We start from the raw sequence: 24,414 nt of genomic DNA, 5'->3' as shown, positions 1-24,414 counted from the left end.
GGTACGTTAAAGTAAAGTCATGCATGAGATGGTGTGAGATTTGTGTGGTGACGTTATGTTGTTAGCACTCTTCTCAGCCTTCTGATTGCTTGAACGCGTTCTAAAAGCAACAAGTATAATTAGCAGTGCACGCATAAATGTAGAATGGACATTTAAGTCGTATGTTCACTTATTAGAAACACATTTCTTTCATCTTTAAGCGATACTTGTATTTAGTACAGTGAAAAACATTTTTAAACGAAAAGGATGGTACATTGTTTATTTAATACGTTTGCAAATGCACTTTTGACTCACAAACGGCTGATAAAATGTAAATCTTTCATTCTTTTAAAGATGTAATAGTTTGGTGTAATAATAGGCAGTCCGTTATCGAAGGATTTCCTTGGATGAAAGGATTCTGCTGCCCCTTAGCAGTGGCTATTCCGGGCAAATATCTCTGTGTTTCAGGTCATATTGGGACAGTTGTTTAGCATATTCTGGCATCTCTTAGATTGTGCTAAGTTCCGGACAGGTGCCGGTAACATGACAAACCCTTGTCCTGTGCTCTTCAGTGTTGTCAGAGTGTATTACTTTATATTGCTGAGCAAATCGTTTCCAGAAAAACGTCAATAAAAATCTTCATCTACCTGCATTTCAGTCGAACAGCATGAAGGGATGTTTTCAATGCAATTCGTGCAAGAATCGGCCGCCTTTGTTTCAGCTAATTCTTGCAGCTATTTGCAGTAGTCTCAGAGGATGCATGTAAATTGGGTTCTCCGGTTCTAGGCTGTAGCCGACGCAATCTCTCTCAAGTTTGCAGCTGTTAACAATATCTCTCCTATACCCATACCTACTCTAACATGTAGTCTCACAAGTCTTTCCTGCTAAAGGTAGCAATCCCAGCCCGAATCACCTACTCCAGCTCTATCGTGCAGGCCCCAATTCTCCTTCCTCACTTCACGATGCAAGCTCCAATGTTTCGTTCTTTTATGGTGCCCCCAATCAGTTCTTTAGTTTGTTTGTTGTCTCTCCATTCTTTCTCCGGACTCTCAACTAGTGCGTTTCCTAAAGTCATCTGCCTGATTTTTTATTTTTATTTTTGGCGTAGTCGGACATTAATGTCGCTAGGGGTAAGTTTTGCATGGGTATTAGAGAAATTGAGCATGGCGCAGACTTACATTGTATTTTTAAATTTTTGTGCCACATTCAGAGAGTCCATAATACTGCACTTTGGTGCATGCATGGCAGACTCATTACGTTTTAAGCAAATTGTTATTCCCCTCTATAAACTGATAGTTTTTCTTGCACATTACAGTGACAGTGGCACTTGGAGAGCTCTGCATCAGAGTCACACAAAACACATTTTCACTCCACCAAGGACCAAACTATTGGCTTTGTCAGTGCTTGTTATGGAAGGGGATGTCCTGATCTCCCGCTCACAGCTCTTACTTCGGGCCTCCCCCCTGGCACTTGTCTAAACAATGCAGGTGATGTCACAGGGACATTTTAAGCAAGAGTAATATTGTGTACATTGGAATTATTTGGCTGTATTACATGTTTTTTATATTTTTTGTCTGATTTTCGTGTAACATTGGCTAGCTGCACACACACTCTCAAGGACACAAATTCATGCATAATTGACATCCTCAATGTGTGCCACAGCCCTTATTGGACATTACATTTGTAAATAAGGGAACAACCCTCGGCAGGTCAGCAGAGATAAACAAGCATTTGCAATGCAATAAGTGTCGCATTACTAAACGTTTGAACTATTGGCGTTCCAATAAATGCAACGTCATTAGCTCAAACTTTAAGTAATGCGAGACCTATTGCATTGCAAATGCTTGTTTAGCTTCTTGCTTGATTAGATACTGCCTCTGTGTAGTTGGAGTATTTTTTAAAGAAATAATGTGGTGGGTTGAATCCTCATCCCATCCAACATGGTTCTTGTACAATGCTGGAGCCTGGGCTACCACCCACTCCTGCGTGTATGTGTGTTGTAAGTGCCTGGGAATATGGTCTGAGAATGCTGTAAAAATTACCATTTCTCCTTTAGGGCAATCCATGACGAATGCTGGCAGCCAATCCTGTTCAGCTAATAAAATGTCATAGCCAAACGTAAGGTTCTCCCAAAGGAGACCTCTCATTTTTCTAAACTTGTCCCCCTCCATCTGGCGCATTATTTCATCTACTTAATGTGGGACACTTACCCTAGTATCGGGTGTTTCTACCGTGATATAATCATGCAAGTCCGCTGTCACCAGAAATTCCATCAGGTTCTGGTGAGCTATTTTTACTTCTGCCCCACTGTCTAGCATCGTCAGAGCCCAATCCCCGTTCAGTAGTCGAGTCCTCAGAATTCTGGACATGTCTGATCTTTAGACCTGCAACTTTCTTCTTTTTAACTGTGGCTTTTGCTTTGGCTTTTCTTCTTTTTTAGAAGTGTAATCTTGAGCGTGCTGCTTGTCTCTGGACTTTGTACGCTCTTCTTGTCTTTTTGACTGTCCTTCTCTCCCTGAGTTTTTCGATGAACCCTGAAAGGAACGAGAGGAACGTGTATCAGTATCCTGATATGTTGGACATGGCCCTTTTTGCAGGGTCATCCCTGAACCTTTTGCCTTCCTCCTATATTTTTTCTGACCTGGTGTTGGCTGTTTTATGACTCTGGGCACTTTACCACTGCTGACCAGGGCTAAAGTGCATATGCTCTCCCTATTATAAATTGATGTGTAGATTAGTGATTTCATGATTGGCTGCTTTGGTTTACCTGTCAGACCCTAGTACAGTGCACCAGGAGTGCCCAGGGCTGGTAATCCAAATGCTGCTGGTGGGCTTGCAGCACTGGTTGTGCCACCCACAGAAGCAGCCTGTAAAAGTGTGTCTAAGGTCTGCCATTGCAGAGCCTGCGTGCAGTCTGGTACTGTCATGCTGACTGGGCAAGTGCATCCACTTGCCAGTCTCTAAACCTTCCCTTTTATTCATTTCTGACACCCCTATGGTAGGCCCAAGGGCAGGGTGCATTGTAAGGACAAGGTAGGACATGCCCTGGTGTGTGTGGCATGTTCTAATAGTGAATTACAGCCATTTTCTTTTTTCACTATTGCAAGGTTACCTGTTCTCCATAGGCCAGAATGGGCAGTTTGGTTATTACATTTTATAATCCTAACTGACTCAGGGAAATCGAATTTAGTATGCCTGAACTCAGAATGATAAAATACATCTTTTAGTGAGGTTGGTTTTAACAGTCTATGTTTGAAAATGCCACTTTTAGAAAGTAGGCATTTTCTTGTCTAACCATTTAAACCTGCCTCTGCTAGGCTGTGTATTCCTTCTCTGGAGTTTGAGTGACAGGGCTGGGGAATTCCAGGAGACAGGGTGAGGCAGCCCAGTGGTGAATAGAGAGATCTACATCTAGATGGGAGGGAGGAGTTGCACCTGTGACCTGAATAGGATTGGGACTTCCCTCCACAATGCTGGCTCCACCTCCTGTGGTGCGTCTGATGTCTCTGCCCTGCACTCTGAAAGGAAAGAAGGAGTCATGTACACAAAGTGCTCCAGGACTGACCAGAACTGGTTTGGAGTAGGCAAAGGCCCCTCTGCCCTCAGAGGACAAAGGATTTTGGGGTATAAATAGTGGGACCCTGATCCCAAGAATTTAGATCACTTTTGGAACAAGAAGCAACCTTTACTGAGGAGCGGAACCTGAAGAAATTGAGGAGAGACTATCCCTAAGCTGAAGTGCTGCTTGGGGGATTGGCCTGCAGTGGTTTGCCTGAATGCCAAAGGAAGGAGAAGAGACTTTGTGTGCTTATTTCAACTTGTAAGGATCTCCAAGGGCTTGAAAGAAGAGCTTGCCTCCTGCTGAAGTCTCAGGGACAACAGACTTCAACCACCAGCTCCCCAAGAGTTCATTGGAAGAGCCAGCTGCTGTTTTGGGCCTTCTGAGGGACTGCGTGTCACAAGGAGCTGAAAGTGCGACTCAAGAGGAAGAAGCGTGTTGCCATCGCTGCTGCTGCCGTCGCATCTTGGTTGTCGCCGCTGTAGCTGTCGTATTGCACCGCATTGAGAGAAGCATCTCGCAAAGCCGGTTATTTTAGGAGTGTACCCCTTTACCCTGACTTGAGGAGAGGGTCCCTATTTGTCACAAGTACCTACCTGTGCCAACTAGAGACCCCCAATTCTAACATGATACCTGTCAGCTTTCATAATATCCCTATTCTTGAGATTATACCTCTTTTCAGAGAGCTCCTGTGGAGGAGATCCAGCTCAGGATTGAGATCTGTTTCCTTTAAACGTTTGTTGCCTTTTATTCTCCCATTTCTTTTTAGAGAAGCAGGTGTCTGCTTGGTAGTGTCCTTTTCAGGACTGCCCATCAGTTGTGGTTTTAAAGCTTTCCCACCTAAACTGTCTCTGCCTAATTCTGCATATGCAGTTTCAATTATTTTTGGTAGTTTGTGTTCCTGTTCAAAAGGACTGAACACTCTTAGGCTTTGGCGGGTAGCCACTCATGCTGCTTCCCCTTTAATATTAGCTAGTATTATGGCTGATACCTGGGCATAGTTACCTACTAACTTCATCCCTAAGTTCAGAGCAGGCTCTGTTCCATACTTGTTTTGTATTTGTCTTAATATATCAGGTGCTACTGCTAATGATGGGATACCATGAGTTTTGGTATAAACGGCAGCAAAGACTGCACCCCAAGTGGTACAATCCTCTACTTATGGTGTATCCCCATGGGCAAGCAGATTGTGAGCATTCTGTGTTTTTCATATGGGTAGTATTTGGGGATACTGTCCCGAGCTGTGTTATTTTCTGAGCTACCCAGAATGGCATTTGTTCATGTTTTGTGGGCATTTTTCCCATCACTGCGTGTAATGTTTTGTGGTGTGATTTTAGTTGATGTACCCTGAGATTGAGTTCCATTTGTTGCAACTGTTGCTGGTTGGACAGTGAATGTCCTCATGATGAATTGCGCAATGTTTTTATAGATTTTAATTAAATCTTTGTGTTGTATGAGTAAGTCTCCTGGTGGCATTGTTTCAATGTCAGGATGTGGTGTGTAGGTCACTAATATCGGCCATGTTGCCCCTTCTCCTCCAAGCAGGCCAAATCTTACTCTTCTTCGTATGTGGGGTAGGGCACCTTTAAACCAGCATAAGTGTTCCTGGTACGTGAGCAGAACCTCAATGTCCTCAAACGGGCAATATTCCGCGGGTGCATCTCCTGTATAGTAGTGAAATGTCTGTGTTCTTGCATCTGCTGCTGGGAATATAACCCACAAATAAAATACCTCTGTTTTGTTTGAGTCGTGTGCCTGAATCACAAAAGCTAAGCCATCCCTAACTTATAAACCATTTTCTAACAGTTTAAGGGTTACTGTATGTCTCAATTTTTCTGCAATCGGAATTGCATCTGCAGCTTCTTCTCCGGCTGAGATGTGTAGATTTATTATTGTGTTATCTCTTGTCTCAGTCATTTTTGTAAAGAAGACCTTTGTTCAAGGGAACTAAGATAAAGGTTTTAATGCACAATTTTAGGAACACTGTGTCCTTTAAGCTTGATTAACCAACAGCCAATAAATAGGATTTTGCCTACTCAGCTGTAGCGGATTTAGTGCCTTCCCACTTCAGACATCTCTGGTGTTTTGTGATTAGGGGTCTTTGAGAATAGCACAACTGAACTATTCTGATTCTACTGTTAAGTAAGGACCCAACCAACGTTGAGCGCCATGTCTTGTAGTTCCCATATACCCTATACCAGATCTGCGCGTTTGGATAACATAAATTGTCGGTTTGGTGGCAGACTGGTTCCGAGCAACCCCACTGGATAGGTTAACCTGCATAATGTATCAGTTTCGAACTAGGGAAAAACCCGCGTTCTGAATGCAGTGTCGTATCTAGGTAAAAGGTCAGTCCCTATGAACCGTTATGTATGTAATGTAGGGAAGGATAAAGGTAAAAGGTTGCAGTGTTACCTGCGCCTATATAGGGTACCTATAGGGAATATAACATGCTCTGGGCTCCTGCCAATCAGGTACCCAGGGCCTATGTTCTTTCCCTAAAACTGAATTGAAAACAAAACCCAATTGACATCCCTGGCCACAGGTCAGCCCCTGGTAAATGGTTCCACAGGCACCCAGGGCACTGTGACCAGGGAAGGCCTCTAAGGGCTGCAGCACTTATTGTGCCACCCTTAGAGGCCCTGTGCCATAACACTCACACACTGCCTTTGCAGGATGCGTGTTTTGGTGCAGAACAAAGTGAAGAGTCGACATGGCACACATCCCTGTGTGCCATGTCTACAACCCACTGCCCAGGCATAGATCAGTCACCTCTCTAGTTGGGTGCAATATACCAGTGGTGAGGGTACAGGTGCATGATCCCTGTACCCCTACAGTGTCAAATTCCATTCTTAGATGTTGTAAGTGCAGTGCTGCCTTTAAGAGAATATGGTGCTGGGAGTCTGTCATTACGAACTCCACAGCACCATAATGGCTGCACTGAAAATGGAGAAGTTTGGTATTAAACTTCTCAGCACATTAAACCCACACTGATGCCTGTGTGGGATTACATGAAAAATACACACAGAGGGCATCATAGAGATGTCCCCTGAAAAATGGCTGCCACCACAGACATGTTTCTGGACCCCTGGGTCAAGAGCCTGCTGCTCTCGGGGGCCTGAAACAATGCACATCCTGGGATAAGGTGCCAAGCCTTCTCCCCCAGGATGGGCAGGGTCCCCGAAGGAGAAGCTATAAAGGCTTGCTGCCTTTGTGAGCCTTCCCCAGGCCACTTGCTGCTTTCAGCAACTGGTCCCCACTGGTTCAGACCCCCACTTTGGGCAGGAGAACCAGCGGAAAAAACAAGTGAGGAAGAGAGGTGTGCCCACCTCTGCCAACTCCACCCCTCGCTTCTACTTACCTGTTTACAGGAAATGTCCCAGTGCAGTATCCAGGTTTACTGCACTGTGTAAGAAAAGTAATCTGAAAAGTAACTTACATGATATTCTACTAGAAATCCTATACAAAGTATATGTACTGTATTCTGAAAAGCATTGCATTATCGGCAACACCGCTGTAATAAAATCAAAGTACATTTACAATTGCAATTCAAACTGTTTACAAACTGCATTACTACTGTAAAGTATGTATTGCTTACCTGTGCCAAGCTTGCTTGGTTCTAGAAAATAAAATAACTAAAAGCATAACTTTTATACAAAAACAATTGGTCTGAAGTTCAGTCTCTGAGTGTGTGAATTCATTAGCTGACTGAGTGTGTACAACAAATGATTAACACTGTCCTCTGATAAAGCCTTACTGCTCGACCACACTACCACAAATAGAGAGTGAGGTGCTATCTACTTTACCTCAACCTACATTTTGGGTTCCACTGGACTCTGTGCACACTATAGCTCACTTTGGTATGGTATATACAGAGCCAGCTTCCTATAATGTTTTATCACCCAGGACAACAAGGGCCCCATACCAGGAACTATGAAGGGGGATAAGAACCTTGTCTTATCTGCTCACAAGAACGAGAATCTTTTAATAACCACCAACAAGGCCTTGAGCACAATGGTCAATGCGGCCTGCATGCATGCAGACAAGCTGGATGTCCAAATAAACATACTCCAGATGGTGGCCCATCTAATCTCAGGAATAGACGGCAAACTAGATCAATTGAACTTCTAGCTATACAGAGAACAGGATACAGCAGAGTTTACCCCAAAGCATGAGGTATGTCACTGCAGCCCAAAAATAAAGAAATTGGAAACGCTACCGGACATAATGAGGTCCCTAATTGAGGACTTGAAGTGGGAGGTAAATAGACAGCCATACAGAATCAACTCAGCCCCACACCAACAACAATACACATATCGAAACATGCCAAAGTTAAACAAAAGAGATCTCACACCTGAAGCCAGGAGATAGTGGAGACAATGTAGAAGGAACTCAGGGAAAAATCTTGACTACCACCCAAGAGACCCCAAGAGTCAATACAACAAAAGACTAAAGGCGAACATGAAGAGCCCGAGTGGGCCACGCCGCATATTCACAAGCAAGAAAGTGACACCAAACAAAAGAAAACAAACAATGAACAAGATATAATACTTATGCAAAAAAGAGTAGCCTCTAATCCAACACTCCATATAGAAGTAATAAATAGCCCCAAAAGTTCTCCCACGGAATGCCAGCCTCTGTCCAGAAAGAACAAGAAAAAATTGAACAAGTGCCAGAAAGGTAGAGAAGGACCCCTACTAAATTGGAATGTAAAGAGATAATGGTTCTCTCTACAAATCTAAGCTGTAATGGAATAGAGATAGAGCAAGCTGGGAAGAGCCAAATGTTCAACAGGGGAACAGCATAAATTCATAATAGGAGGACAAGAGGTAAAAACAGAATAGGAAAGAACCACACCTGTGGCAAAATATTGCAGAAGAAGATCGACCGAAAGTATCCAGTGAAGGAAATGGGTGGGGAAAAGAAAAAGATGTTTCAAACCCAAAACATATGGAACGCAATTCCTCCCAGAAAGCCCCACCTCATGCCCGACTATGGGCAGAAGGGGGTAACCTAAACAAAAGCAGCAATCACCGTGATACACCACAGTTACTCGAGACAGGAGGTAAAGGTAACAAACCCAAAGCAGACTCCCAAGTGGCAGCAACTCAACTAAAATCAGGCGACCAAATCTGGATAAACCAAAATCATAAAAAACCCAATGCCTCTTGGTGAAGCCCAGACAAAGCACAACAACTCCAAAATAAGATAGAGGGAGACAAACTATTGCCCCAATCACCAACTAACCAAGTACGAGAAGCGTTTAACCCCAGAAGTCAAGTCACAGATTATAGGGAAGATAAAAATGCTCCTTGGCAAGAAAGCCAGTACAAGACAAAACGAGTCAAAATGAGAACATCTCAAGGTGATATTATATCCTGAGTATATTTAACAAGGGAAATGGGACACTCAACAGAGGGAACATTCTAAAGCTTTACTCACACCTGTCAAGTTTAGAGAAAATTAACACTACTAACATCGATAGTGTGGCTTTCTGTCCCCAGATGCTGGCGACATAAATGAGGCTATGGAAATAACCTTCTTTAGTCCAGAAGTGGCAAGTGCCCTCAGAAGGAATAAAACCCAACTTCAAAGTTCGGAAATCCAGATTAGAAAAGTCGCAATATCAAAATTCCCAGAAATCCTAAAAGAAAGAACAAATAAAGTATACAAGGATAAACACCAAAGGGAGAATTATATCAACATAACAAGGCCCTAGCAAGTTCCATCTTACATGGCACCAGAGAACGGTCGAGAACTACGCCATTGAGAGAAGGAATTACAAATCACAATGGCCAAAGAAGGGGGTACGCACCAATGCATTATCAAACAAAAGAATTCGCAAGACTGAACTTGGCTCGTGCCGGCCCTTGGCTATTATTCCTAACAAGCAGGCGTAGAACAGAACAAAAGAGACTCCCATCCCTAATCTAAAAGTCTGCTCCTGGAACATACGTGGGTTAAACAACGATGAAGCCAAAAGGTCATCGATACAGCAACTGAGGAGCTTCGATCTTATCGCGTTGCACGAAACCTGGGTCTTGCAATCAACACCCTGGCCAGATTTTCCAGCTTATGAATGAAATACAACAGCCTCTCAATTAAGCGGCCATGCCTCGGCGGGGGTGTCACTTTATGTGAAAAGCAACTTGGCAGCACAAGTCACAATACTGAGCAAAGGTCATGGCGATTACATATTCCTTAAAGCATTGATGGAAAAACACAGGCAGTGATCTTAGGCTGCATTTATCTCCATCCGACCAGGGTAAAACGAGAAGCAACGTTAAGTAGTATGCTCCCAGCTATGAGGGAACTCTCAGTTCAGTTTCCAGGTGAACTGTAGATAATAATGGGAGATTTCAATGCAAACCTCATGAAGACAGATTTAAACACTCCTTTTGTGACCCTGGATGGCCAAACCTGGGCCATACCTGAGATAAAAAGCCAGTATCAAAGGACAGATAGCCATGGAGTAAGGGTAGCAGCTCATTTGAATCAATTAGGATTACGTATCTTGAATGGAAGATCACAAACTGACACACCAGCAGCCCACACTCATACCTCATGCTTTAGAATGGCCACATTGGATTACATTTGGGTGCCGATCGCACACTTCTGCACAATTCAAAAATTTGCAGTAACACCATCCATTGGCAGAAACTACGCAATGCTCACCTGTGCCATTCCAACTCTACAATACCCTCATGCAAAAACCAACCTGAATTGCCATGAAGACCAACCAGAACCAGTAAAAAAAGTAAAGTGGACTATGGAAAACCAAGAGATGCTATATGAAAGAGTGGAGTGGTTTTTGGATAAACTAAGCCAAGAACGAAATGATCCAATGACCGCAAATTTATAGGAACCGATATTGGAAGAACTGAGGGAACCAAATTACTGTGGCAAACCCAGGAACAGATAAATAATCATCGAAAGCCCAACATCTCACTGAATTCAAACAAACAATAGTGAACATAAAACGCAACTTAAACAGTATAATGTTCAGGCTCACCAAAGACAAATGTGATAACATAAAACTATGTGCGAAGGTCACGGCAACCCGTCAGGTTTACAAAAAAAGCTAGCTACACCTGTAAGAGGAAGTTGAAAGATCAACGCTGGGAAAATGCACATCAGATCTTTAAATCAAAGAACCAAAGAAAATGTTGGAGCTGGATGAATAAATGCTTCAAGCCAAAACAATTGCCAATGGTTACAAACATTGCACCCACTGCTTGGGAGTCCTACATTCAAACACTTTATGTGGAACCCCTCAGTGATGAAGGTGCAAGAAACAACACGGGGAAAAGAAACAATGAACTAAAGAACCCGAAGCACCATAAGGGAGACAGCGAAACTGCCAAAATAACATCAGCCCAAGTTGCATAATCATTAAAAAAGTGCGAGCACGTGGTGTGGTTGGCCCAAATGACATCCCAGCAATGGTGTAAAAGGGGCAGTGCAAAAATGGGCCACAATCATGGCACCCTTGTTTTGAGATTGCCGATTGGGAGGAAGCATCCCGGAGACATGGCGAGGCTCACTTTTAGTCCAGATTCACAAAAAAGGCTCTGGGACAAGTCCTGAAAATTATAGACTGATCGCCCTGCTAGATGTAGAAGGGAAGTGCTATGCCAGTATCTTACACCAAAAGCTGATGGTTTGGGTGGAAGAGCAAAAACTGATCCCCCTACGCGTAAACAGGTTCCCAAAAGGGCTGCCATAATGAAGATAACCTGATCAGCATATCCTATATGATAGAGTACACACTAGCAAAAAAAGGGAGGCTCCTGTATTTAGGATACATTGACTTTCAAACCGCATTTGATAGTGTATCCCGCCCAAGACTGTGGGAAAAATTAAACAACTGGGAGATACCCCAATCTCTACTAAAAGTGCTTATCACCTCATATTCAGACACTTGGGTGAAAATAAGAGTCACCTCTGGATGGGCCACTACTAACAAAACCAACAAGGGACTAAAACAAGGATGCATTCTGGCTCTGACACTCTTTTATTTGGCAGCCTCCCAGAGCATTTAGTTTGTGAGAGAGCATTTCCTCCCAAATTCTCTGGAATCAAATTCCAATCAATTTTGAGTACATGTGCTGGGAGTTTGTCATTACGAACTCCACAGGTTCATGATGGTGTTACTGAAAACTGGGAAGTTTGGTACCAAACGTCTCAGCATTATTTCTCATCGTTGCATGACCTGCATGTGTGGTTTGATTCGATCCTTAGTTCCCCGGATGTCCACGGGGGGATAACGCATAGTGAATACTTAGCCAGGACATCGTCTGATCATAACCCACTCTTGACAATTTTACACTGGCTGCGAGATCGCCCTGTCCTCTCCACTTAGCGGCTCCGACCTGACACTCTAGAAGACCAAGTGTCCCGTACTACTATTGGGTAGGCCATCGACGACTACTTTAATGCTAACGCTAACAAGGCATCTTCGCTGTTGGTCGAATGGGATGCCTTTAAGTCGCTAGTCAGGGGGCGCTGCATAGGGGAGGTAGTAGGAGCATTCAAAGTGCTGCTGCAGGACGTGCTTAAGGCAGAACAGAAGATGCGCGAATCGGAGAGGGAGCGCCCGGAGCTCCGGACCACCAGGCGGGATTGCCTGAAGCTTGAGAAGAACTAGCAGTGCAAATAGAGAGATTGCGATGCTTTGATTTTAAGGCCTACACGGATAAGGTACATGAGGAGCGTAATAAGGCTGGGGCATTGCTGGCCTGGTTGGCCAATCTTGCGTGCAGGGGGATAATGATAATGGAATTGAGAGGCCAGGGGGATGAGGTGTTGTACACCCAAAAGGGTATCAACGACTGTTTCCTACAGTATTATACCGAGTTATACCGGAGCAGGCTGGGACCTGGACTCCCGGGTGATGAGGAGTTTCTGTCGCAGGCTGAGCTACCTCATCTTGAGGCTGAGAATGCAGAAGTTCTTGGTCGGGACATTGAGGCGGGTGAAGTCCGCAGCGCCATAAAGCATATGCCCAGAAACAAAACGCCGGGCACTGATGGGCTTCCCGTCGAATATTATGCGGCCTACGCAGACGTTTTGACTCCCTGTTTGGTGGAGCTTTACAATAAGGCGCCCTCCCTACCTCCACCTGCGAGGCCCTCATAGTCCCCCTCCTCAAGCCGAGCAAACCTGCCTGGGACCGCTCCTCGTACAGGCCCTTAGCGATGCTTAATCTTGACTACAAGATTTTAAGCCGAATTCTGGCTAGTCGTTTGATGCCCCATTTGACAAAACTTATCAAAACGGACCAGGTCGGATTTATTCATTCTCAGAATACCGCGATGAATGTGAGCCGCCTTCTGCGTATTTTGGGGTCCGACTCCTATGACAAGGAAAAGGCCTGCATTTTCGCGGTCGATATTGAAAAGGCCTTTGATAGCATGGAGTGGCCCTATCTTTTTAACGTCCTGCTGGAATTTGGTTTGGGTGACTGCTTTGTACAGTGGACGGAGCTGCTCTACAGTGCTTCCACTGTCAGGGTGAGGACGGGGGGGCTTGATTTCTGCTGCCTGCACAGTCGCTCGGGGGACGAGGCAGGGGTGCCCGTTGTCCCCTTTATTATATGCCCTGGCGATGGAGCCCATGCGCTGCTCACGCCCGGTCGGGGCAGTATTTCCCTGGACTTTTTGTAGAGGGGCGAATGCGGCATATAGCACTATATGCGGACGATCTCCTCATGTTCGTGCCGGACTCTGGAGATGCCCTACGGGGTGCGAGGGCCCTACTGGAGACCTTGGGAGGGTGGCGGGACTCCAGGTGAATTGGACAAAGTCGTGTCTGTTTCCTGTTAGACCTGACAGGGTAGAGCGTCCGAGGGCAGGAGATGTTCCGTGGGAAGGTCGGTGTTTGCCGTACTTGGGGACTCTTTTCTATCATGATCCAGGAGATCTTTTGGAGGGTAATGTGGGGCGGGCGGTGCGCGGAGCGAGGGCCTGCTTTGATTTTTGGGGGACTCTTCCCCTGTCGGTTGTGGGCAGGGTTGCATTGGGGAAGATGGTCATCCTGCCCAGGTTTTTCTACTATTTTGGGACGCTTCCTGTTTGGATCCCGGGTAAAACTTTTTGCCCAGCTTAATACTTTGATTACGGGATTTATTTGGGGAGCTAGGTGGCGGATGGTAGCTTTGACCACTCTACAGAGGCCCAGGGAGGAGGGAGGCCTCGCACTGCCTGACTTGGAGGCCTATTATCATGCTGCGCAGCTTCAATAGTTTACGAAGTGGGTGGCGGGCCTCATTCAGCGCCCAGTGGAACAGGGTGGGTCGGACCCGAGCTGGCGCCACTTGTCCCGTGTGCTATTATGGGCCCCGCTGAGAGGTGTCTTACTGCAGCCGGATTTACGCACGGTGAGCCAGTGTTGGGCACACCTGGCCAGGAGGGCACACGTCAGGACTCCGTATGCACCTGAGATCCCGCTGAGGATGTGTGAGGCGTTGCCCCACAGGGGGGATTGGAGTCAGTTGCTGGCCTGGGAAGAGGCGGGGGTTACGGCGCTAGGTGACCTCTATGAGGATTGTAACCTTCTCCCTTTTAATGACCTTAGGGAGCGACATGATCTCCCGCGAGATATTTTGTCTTCCACGCGGCCCTGACAGCGGCATATAAAATCACTGGGGAGGGGGACTATTGGAGCCAGATATGTCTCTGGCTTGTCAATATGTGGTGATGGCCGTGGGTACCTTTAAAGCAGTGACCTGTCTCTACCTCCGGATCACCCGAGATCTGCGGCAGCCCCTGACGGCGTTGCGCCTCAAGTGGGAGGCTGAGGGAGCCCATTGCAGACAAACCTTGGGAGATGACTGTGGAGCGGCCGTGGAAATGTTCTCGGAATGCGAGCTTCCAGCTCATTCAATTCTATGTTTTCCATAGGGCCTACCTCATGCCTGGTAAAATTGCTGAATACTTTGGGGTAGCGACCACTTGTCCCTGGTGTGCCCAGGTTGGGGCAAGTTTTCTCCACATGTTTTGGGAATGCCCATGGGTGGGAGACTTCTGGAGAGGAGTGATGGCTGTCCTGCTGGGAGATAGCTGTGACTCCAGCGGTCTGCTTGTTGCATTGGTTCCCCCACACTACCAAGACTAAGATTACCAGCAAATTCATTGACCTAGGGTTGGTCTTAGCTAAGAGAGACCTTACTTCCCACTGGAAAGCGAGACAGGGGCCTAGCCTAGTGCGATGGAATAAGGAGCTGGTGAAATGGGCAGAAAGCGAGGAGAACTATAGGCTCTGTATGGCTCAGTTTAATGGGAGTGAGAAGTCATTGGAAATGGCCCGGGCATGGGTGGCACTCCTGGAACTGGCCAAGCGTCCGGCTATGGATGATAAGGGTACCCTTGACGGGAGGGATATGGAGCGGGCCCCTTGAACGACCTTTCCCCCATCTGGGAGTACAATGTGCACTGGGACCCCAGCGTGCACGATAAGAGGCTTCCCCCTGTGTGTCTCTGACCCCCATACTGCCCCGACCTCCGAGGTAGGGAGTCTGATAGGTGATACGGGAGACTTGTTTGCCTTTCTGAATGCCACAGTAACTGGCGATATGCTTGGGTGGGTGGTTGGGGTGGGGGGGCTCTGGTGGGGATGTTTTGGGTGTGGGAGGGGAGGGAGAGGATCACGACTGAGCTGCATCACGAGTACCTGGTAGGGGGCTGGTTGCTACTTTGTGCCCTGCTTGTCATGTTATCTATAGTACTGTATGCTGACTTTCTTCCTTGCGCATTCCGAGGGCTACAGGATTGAATGTATGTTTTCTGAAACTCAATAAAAATCTGTTTTAAAAAAAAAAGTCTCAGCATAATAAACCCACACTGATGCCAGAGTTGGATTTATTATAAAATGCACTCAGAGGACATCTTAGAGATGTCCCCTGAAAAATGACCAACTACTTGTGTATTGGCTGATTGGTCACCGCCAGCCAGCCACCACAAGACAGGTTTCTGACCTCATGGGGTGAGAGCCTTTCTGCTCTCGGAGGTCAGGAACAAAGCCTGCTCTGGGTGGAGGTGCTTCACACCTCCCCTTGCAGGAACAGCAACACTTGGTGGTGAGCCTCAAAGGCGGATTTGGACAGCTCCAACTAGTGGAGATGCCCACCCCACCGGCCCAGGCCCCACTTCTGGTGGCAGGACAGGTGGGAACATTAGTAAGCAGAGTAGGAGTGTCCAGCTCAGCATGGCACACCCCTAGGGTCGCCAGGATCTTAGCTGAACTCCTTTCTTAGAAATTCGCCATCTTGAATTTGAGAATTAGGCCAAGTGGGAATAAGGATATGTCCCTCTTCCCAGAGAGAGGGGGTACCCAAAGAGTTTAGTCATCCTGGGCGATAGTAGCCATTGGCTACTGCCCCGACCTCAGTAATGCCCTTAGATTTAGTATTTAAGGTCTCTCTGAACCTTGTTCCTGAGATTCAATGTCTTAAGAAGAAACAGGACCGAAGAGCTGTGCAGCAGTGGAGAAGAAGACAGTGACTGACTCGACCTCAGCCCTTCCGGTCTGTCTCCTCCTCCAGTGACCCTGCTTCAAGAAACCAGCAAAGCCCAGAGCCAGCAGCCTCAAAATCCTCGGAAGACCTGTGCTGTATTTGACAAAGACGCTTGCCTCCAGTGGACACCAGATTTGTCCAGCAAAGAAACCAACTCCAAGCCTCTGGATCCCGTTGAATACGCGACAGTTGAACCACTCTGCGCCCGATGCCCATGGCCCATGTGGCCCCACTGACCCAGTGAAGCCTCTCCGGCAATTCTGACCTGGGATCCAGCATTGGATGACCTCTCCTGACCTCCCTCTTGACGCCTGCAGCCTCAACCTGAAGGGTCCCCCCAACTGGATCTTGTGAGAAAATCTAACACCAAAAGACACCCCTGCACCCGCAGCCCCTGGCCTTTGGGGTGCCCAGCTGACAGTGTCCAGGCATTCCCCCACTATACACCTTAACTTTCCAGTCTTGGGATACCTTCAGCCAAGGTGTTTTCCCCAACCGAGGATCTCCAGTGATTTCCACATTGCCCCCAACGCCTTCTTTGCACTCTGCACCCTGGCCACCCATGCGCCACTGGTGGTGCTGTCTCAGTGTGGCCCCTCCAATGCTGATCCTAACCCCCAGGGCCTGTGTCCCAGAACCCTAACTTACCTGTAACTGGTGCCTCTTTGAGGTGACCCCAGCCTCCATGACATAATGCTGGGACCAGTGACCTCTGCACTCGGCCGCCCCAGTGCTAGTACCTATCTTGGTCAGACCCTGGCACACTGTTGACCCAAATCCTCGGAGACTGAACTTGAGAACCACTTACTTACCTGTAAGTTACTCACCTGTTGTTTTCCCATAGAATTGTATTGGGACCCTGCATACAAAGTATCTCTTTCTGTATTGCAAAGAATTGTGTGCACATAATCAGTATTGTTTAATGCTATACAAACATATTGCCAGTTACGTTGAAATTGCTGCACAAAAGTACTTGTAACTGAGTTCAACTTGGTTCATAGAAAAAAAAGTAACAAAAGTAATATTTTTCTACAAACCATTGGCCTGGAGTCAGTACTTGAGTGCGTGTTTCTTGCTTGTTCAACCCAGCTACCACTGAATTGGGAGTAAGGTATTGTCTTCTTTAACCTCTGCCATACCTTTGGGGACTCACTGGACTCTGTGCACACTATACCTCTTTTTGGTATAGTATAAAGCGAGCTTCCCACAACATGGGTAAAAGACATTTTCATTTACAACACCAATAGCTCTAACTCTCCCAAATGTGAGACCTATTGCATTGGAAATGCTTGTTATGGCAAAGGAATCGGAAATTAGTTGGCCTGTTCTGACCCTGGCTGATGGCTGCAAGTACGGCACTTTTATGAACTGCATCATTTTGCTGATTCCTATTGATTGGAGTGCTGTGAACATGTAATTCCAATCGAGAAAATCAAACATATTTTCTCTGGATCATATATAAGTGGAAAGTATGCCTAGTGGAGAGAGCTTCTTAGACTATACCCCTAGTTAGTAGTACTAGATCTTTACTTCATAACTGGGGATTTTTTTTATCAGAGTTCAAGAAAACATTCAATCATCAACAAATTTTAAACAAGGAAATAAAGAACTTGTAACTTATTAAGTTCTATCGATTTGCTTAATACACAAATCTGGTCAGCCTGGGAAACTTTTTTTAATTGGTGTTTACGTGATGAATTAAAGTATGCCTTGGCACACATAATAATACCAGAGGCAGTGACATATTCGGTTAGATTTTAGATTAATGAACATGGAGGTGAAACCTTATCCTCAATTAGATGATTGTAAAGATCAAGATTAAACTTACCCTTAACAGCAAGAGAGGTCAGAGAACCAATGCAAACTGGAAGTGTGCATCATTCTTTAACTAAAGATAAAAAATAGAAGAGGCATCATGAAATCTTTCTTTATTGTGGTCAAAATGGTCATTTTGTTAAAGACTGCAGGTTTACACCAAGAATATCCCCCCATGGGGGGGTTGGTGAACACCCTTTTAGAATGGCAACAGATGATTCTAGTAGAATGATTTTAAAGATGTTTGGAGTTCAGGGATCTTCTGTTGAGATTTGCCTGTGCATGACTTTTATTAACAGTTGATTGCTCTTAGTAAGCTGAAAGAGCATAGTAGGTTTTGTATTCAAGGTAGTCATTTTTTGTTAGGTGGTCAATGATGGGTATTTTTGCTTGATTTTGAGTACAAGTTATGTTCGAGGTCAGCAGCTTTTTCAATTATTTGTTGCACTGAAACATGTTAGACTTTTGGGTCTGGCTGAAGGGGTGGAGGGGCAGGACCCGAGAGGGTTTGTTGTTAATCTACTTAAGGGGGCTTTTCCTGAGGCCCACTGGCAATGGGAGCTGGAGATACAGCGGGCGCACAGGTTCCCTCTTACACAAAGGAAAATAGGGCAAGGGACCCTACCCAGAGCTATGCTAGTGTACATAGGGAACTATCTGCTGAGACAGGAGATAATTGATAAGGCCAGACCAGACTCAAAAAAATCCTTCAATGGTTCCTCATTCTTTGCAAGACCCGATTTCTGTCACGTGACGGTGGAGAGGAGATGGAAGCTAAGGCAATTAATATCTCCATTCCAAAAGTTAGGCTCAGAAGCATACCTACTCTTCCCTGCTAGGCTGAAAGTAATTACAGGAGGCCACGTAAGAATGTTTTTTTCGGAAAATAAGGCAAATCAATTCCTAGAAGAGTTAAAAGTTCAAAAGGGGTCAGCTGAGTAAAAAGGTAGAGGGAAAGGGAAAAAGACCCAGCTCTGGGTAGAAGTGGGGCCTAACAAGAAGTATTACCAAAGGTAGTTATTCGGGAGTTTAGTGGTGAGAGAGGCGACAACTACAGCTCACATGCAGTCACATATAGGTCATTGTTGACCTATTTGCCTGTACTAGGGGGGGGGAGGGTAGGGTGGGGAGGTTGGGTGGTACGGGTGGCTCGGGAAGTGGGAGGGGGGGTAGGGGGGGTGGGGAGGCGGGTGGTAATGGTCAAGCACTTGGTACACTTAGATTAGTTCAGCACATTATAATGTATTGCAAAATAATTTCATTGTTCAACTGGCAGCATGTTCATGACTGTATGGTTATCCTTTTTGAATTACAAACATCGGAGGTACTCATAGTCAGGTCACTTGTTCCTAAAAATGACTTGTAGAATTGCTACAATGAATGTCTGTGGGCTTAATGACTCCAATAAAAGAGTTAGAGTTGCTGCTTTACTAAAGACATTCCGTTTAGATCTGGTGTGCCTCCAGGAGACACATATAGAAGGATCAAGAGGGTACATTCTCGAGCAGCTCGGTTTTTCACTCTTGGCTAAAACTAAACAAGGGACAAGAACGAGAGGGGTGGCAATATTAGGGAGAACTGGAGTTGGGACGGTGGGGAGGAAACTGGAAGATCAGTGGGGGCGCTGGGTCATAATGGAGGTAACTGTCAAGGGGGTATTGTTTACCATAGTCAGCATTTACGGCTCAACAGAGGATGACCCTGACGTCTTCCAATACTTAGATATAGAGCTGGCACAGTGGCCAGAGCCAATTGTTTGCTGTGGCGATTTTAATATTCATGATCATAACAGCTCATTTTTGAAGCCAGGTGGACAATATAATGGGAGGAAGAAGAAGACACATAGGGCTCTTACAGATATGGTTCAACACAATTCCCTGGATGACCCCTGGATTGCATTACATCCATATATAAACGGCAGTACATTTTACTCAGCCCCCCACAAGGTTCTGGTTAGGCTGGATTATTTTTTAATTTCCAGGTCCTTGATGCAGGGTTCACAGATCGATAGATATCCTCGGGCTGTTTCCGATCACAATCCATTAGTTTTAACAATTAGAATAGGGAAGCAACAAAGTAGGTTGTCCCACTGGACGTTCGAAAGGAAATTATTAAAAGATGAGGTGTACCGAGGGTTCATGGAAGTCTGGATTAGAAACTATTGGGATATTAACAGGGGATCAGCTCCTCCAGGCGTGGTTTGGGATTCCTTTAAGGCTGGGGTTAGGGGCGAAACCCTGAGCTTCGTTTTAGCCAGGAATAAAAAGGAGAGACTTATGGCTGAAGAAGCCCTAAATAGTTTACGGAACGAGGAAGACGCACTGGCCCTTGCTATACAACATCATCGCCCATTAGAGCAGCACTTGCTTAAAATTACTGTACTTAGAGCTGAAATCTCCAAATCCATTTCCAGGAAGGCTGCTGAAAATTTTCTCATTAGAAAAGAAAATGCATACGAACTGAGTGAGAGAGTTGGCCATATTTTAGCTGTTCGAACTAGGCAGAGGTTAGCATTTTCAGATGTACAAGAGATCATTAATAGTCAAGGTACTACAGTTACCGAATCCGAGGAAGGGAGGGATGTTTTCAGGCAATTCTATGCAGATCTGTATACCGCGGATTTGGGAGATCGGACAAAAGAGATAGAGAGCTACCTGGGAGACATTCCTTCCCCTTCACTAACAGTGGAAGCTAAGGAGATGCTAGATGCCCCATTCCAAGGGGAAGAAATTATGACAGCCCTCTCTACGTTACCTTCGGGGAAAGCAGCTGGACCGGATCAGATCCCAGTAGAATTCTATAAAATCTTTCAAAGGGTACTCGGAAAGGATATGATTGATATAATGTTGCAAGCTCAGAAAGGTGAGGCTATCCCCGAGTCATGGGGAGGGGCAGACATTATTGTGATTTAAAAAAAAGGTAAGACCCCGTCACTACCAGGCTCGTATAGGCCAATCACGTTAATGAACTCGGACGTGAAAATCTACTCAAAAACGCTGGCAACTAGACTGGCCGGCATTATTGAAACTATGGTAAGCCCCGCACAGCATGGCTTTATCCCTGGGAAGGGAACTACGCTACATGTCAGACAGGTTATTACAGCGTTCGATGCAGCGAACACTCTAGGAGATCCAATGGCAGCCCTTTTTTTAGATGCAGAGAAGGCGTTCGATCGGGTCTCCTGGGGCTACCTGTGGTTGGTTCTGAAATGGATTGGTATAGGGGCGAGATATATGGTAGCTATCCAAACGCTATATAAAGATCCGACAGCTAGTGTAAGAGTCAATAGGGGAGCTTCGCACCCAGTTAAGATCACTAGGGGGACTAGACAGGGGTGCCCTCTGTCCCCCCTTCTCTTTGCTCTATATATAGATCCCCTATTAAGAAGGATAGAAGCTAATCACAACATCCCTCCTATGAAGTACAACACTGTCGAGGTTAAAACCCTGGCATACGCTGACGACATGGCCATTCTGACATCTAATCCCATGCTGGCTATAACGGAGGTGGAAGCAATGACTCAAACGTTTGGTCAACTATCAGGATATAAATTGAATAGACCGAAGACACAAATAGTGGAGAATAGGTATTCTGATTGCCATGATTCTAGAGTGGTTAGTTCAGCAGTATACCTCGGGGTAACAATTACAGCTGACTTAGACAAGCTGGTAGAGGGAAACATGACCCCACTTTTAACCAAGGTAAAAAAAGATTTGGAGAGGCTGAACAATCTACACCTATCCCTGGTTGGCTGCACGAACGTTATTAAAATGCTAATTTTACCCAGATTCCTGTATTTTTTTAGGACCATTCCTTTATCATTTGAAATTATGTGGTTCAATATGCTGGAGGCAACATTAAATAGATTCATCTGGGCCCAAGGCAAGACACGGAGGGCATATAGGTTTATTTCTCTCCCTAGGGAAAGGGGTGGTTGGGGTGCACCGGACTTTAGGTTATATTATTGGGCGGCAACATTACAATATATACAAGGGTTGATAGGAGGGAGTGGAACTGATTCAATATCGATCTTAAATTCCACTAAAATTTATGCCACTGTACTAGGGGATGAGCTGGAAAATTGTTTTTTGAACTGTATCGACTATGGGTATTACAAAAGAACGAGGTTCAAGACTGTCTGTGCGGCTCTTAAAGTGTGGAAAGCCTTCCTAAAGAATGCTGGGTTGGGAAGATACAACAGATATACTAAGTTATATAGGAATAAGTCTTTCCCTGCTGCAATATTTGCTGACAGGACAATGGCAGGCTGGGCAGACAAGGGAATTACTCAGATAGGAGATATTTTTGATTCTAACGGTGTGTTGCAGTTTACAGATCTATTAAAGAAGTTTGGTATTGATAGACAAGACTTTTTTAAATATCTCCAAGTAAGAAGTTTTTTGAAGAACAAAGAAGGGGGACCAGCAGGATTTGCAGAGAATGAAATATTAGAGAAAATTAAGATGCTGGGGGACTGCACAATTAGTAGTTTATATGCAAGTCTTATTAAGAGGAAATCAGACGACATTGAGAAGTTTAGTAAGAAGTGGGCTGTGACCCTCAATGGTGTAGAGCACTGGTTTCAGGATTCACTCGATTTGGGTCGCACAATTCTTTGTTCAGCCCCTTTGCAATCGCAACATTATAAGACTTTATACTGTTTATATTTTACGCCTGCCAGGATCCTCAAATGGGGGGGTACTGCAGGAACTTTGTGTCCTCGTTGCAACCTGGTAGGTGCAGATATTGTACATATTTTTGCGTCTTGTCCCCAACTGTATACTGTAATAAGAGACATAGAGGCGTTTATAATTAGATCTCTAGGCATACAAATTACACTGACGCCATTGTGGATATTATTGGGGATTAACCCAGATGCTGATACATCGCAGAGGGAATTTATGTTTATGGCTATGGCAATTTATAGACTTATGATAGCTAGGGCTTGGCTGGATAAGAATCCCCCAGATTGGCAAATATGGTTGGCTAACCTCTTGGCAGCATATAATTTAGAAAAACCTATATATGAAAGAAAGGGTAAGAGAAAAAGACTGCTTGGGCTTAAAATATGGGAACCTTTAATTAGGTGGAAGACAGGTTATAGTCAACACTAATTAGTTGAAATTGACCATATTATATGTTATAAATATAATGGTGGCTAATCTGTTTTATTGATAATTTGAAGTATTAATGCATTTTTCTTCAATGTTATGAATCTAAGGATTATATATCATATTGTACAGTCGCTGCCTAAGAACTTAATGAACTTGATGAAATGTAAGATAACAAAATGTATTATATGTGCTAAAATGGTAAAACAATAAAGAGAATTAAAAAAAAAAAAAAAAGAAACATTGCAGGGTTCCTCAGAGTGTTTAAAGTTTGTTTTGGTGCTGATAGGGTTGTGAAATTCATGAACTATTTGAAAAACACTTTTGTTGAGCATGTAGCATCTGCGATATGTTGAGTGTAGTAGATTTCATTGTTTTGATGGAGGCTGTGTAGATTCTGTACAGCCTTACTGAGTTGCCATAGGCTACTTAGATTCTTGTTTTCTATTAATATCTCAACAAAAGAGTGTGTGAACACTATTCTGCAAAAGCAGGGCTATTGCTTTAAGAATGCTAGGTTGAGGAGGAAGGAGACTAATACAGTTAAGAATGGAAAGCTGTGAATAAGCATTGTTTAACACTCCAATAAACTGAAGTTTTTAGATGTGGGTTGTGTATTTTTGTGGACTGTATCAAACCCTCGTCCAATTTTCCTGTTTGGTCAATTTCTAGAGAAGGTTTGGTGTGTGTCAAGTAGCTGCTTCATCCTTGTTTAGAAACAGAGGTCTGGTTTATGGTTCTCTAATAGATATAGTATCTCTTTTGCTTAGAGATCTAGATTTGATAAGCATGCATGACAATTGCTTGTTTTTTTGAGAGTTGTTAGGTCTGATTAGTATCCTCCTTACCATTGGTCAGCTTGGTCTTGATGCTGGGCTCATCTCAATAGTGGAAAAGTATGAATGTCTCTTTAATTTTTGGAGTGTTTTGGTGTAGTACTCTGGTGTCCTCATAGGCTCTTATCTGTGGTGTTGATTTGTAGCACCAAGATGCCTTCAGGTAAAACACACAAGTAATTCAAATTTAAAAAATCCTCAAATAAAATGTATCACCATGGAGTACATTTTTTGCTTGTTATCCTAATATGTGTGTTGTATTTCTCAACTGTCTTGTAAACTTTTTACATTTTAGTATTGTTATCCTACAAAAGTGTGCTACCAATTTAGATTGTGACTGATCTCACTAAACATAATAAAATGAATGATCTGCAGGACCAGATATGTAACCAGATTTATTACACTCCGAATAATTTATGGTTCAGTTTATTTAGCCAGTTACTTTATTTGCAATCATTGGATTAACCTCAGTTGTTTTGTCTTTTTTTCCTTGGACTTTCTTCCACCAGATAAGTTAATTTACTGAACATGGTAAAAACAAAGAATTAAAATACTTTACAGTTTTAATTCCAGTCGTGGTATTTTGATAATTATTATGAA

General features: G+C 44.6%; 1 protein-coding gene across 1 annotated transcript in view; it reads left to right on the top strand.

The window, feature by feature from the left end:
• Nucleotides 1–24,414, top strand: part of SLC6A19 (solute carrier family 6 member 19) — a 793,248-nt gene that overhangs the window by 623,189 nt on the left and 145,645 nt on the right. The gene's annotated exons all lie outside the window — the stretch shown is intronic.

This window comes from Triturus cristatus, chromosome 5_1 (genome assembly GCF_964204655.1).
Source record: "Triturus cristatus chromosome 5_1, aTriCri1.1, whole genome shotgun sequence".
Lineage (NCBI taxonomy): Eukaryota > Metazoa > Chordata > Amphibia > Caudata > Salamandridae > Triturus > Triturus cristatus.
Note: the sequence above shows the minus strand (reverse complement) of the source record. Positions and strands in the feature narration are given on the sequence as shown.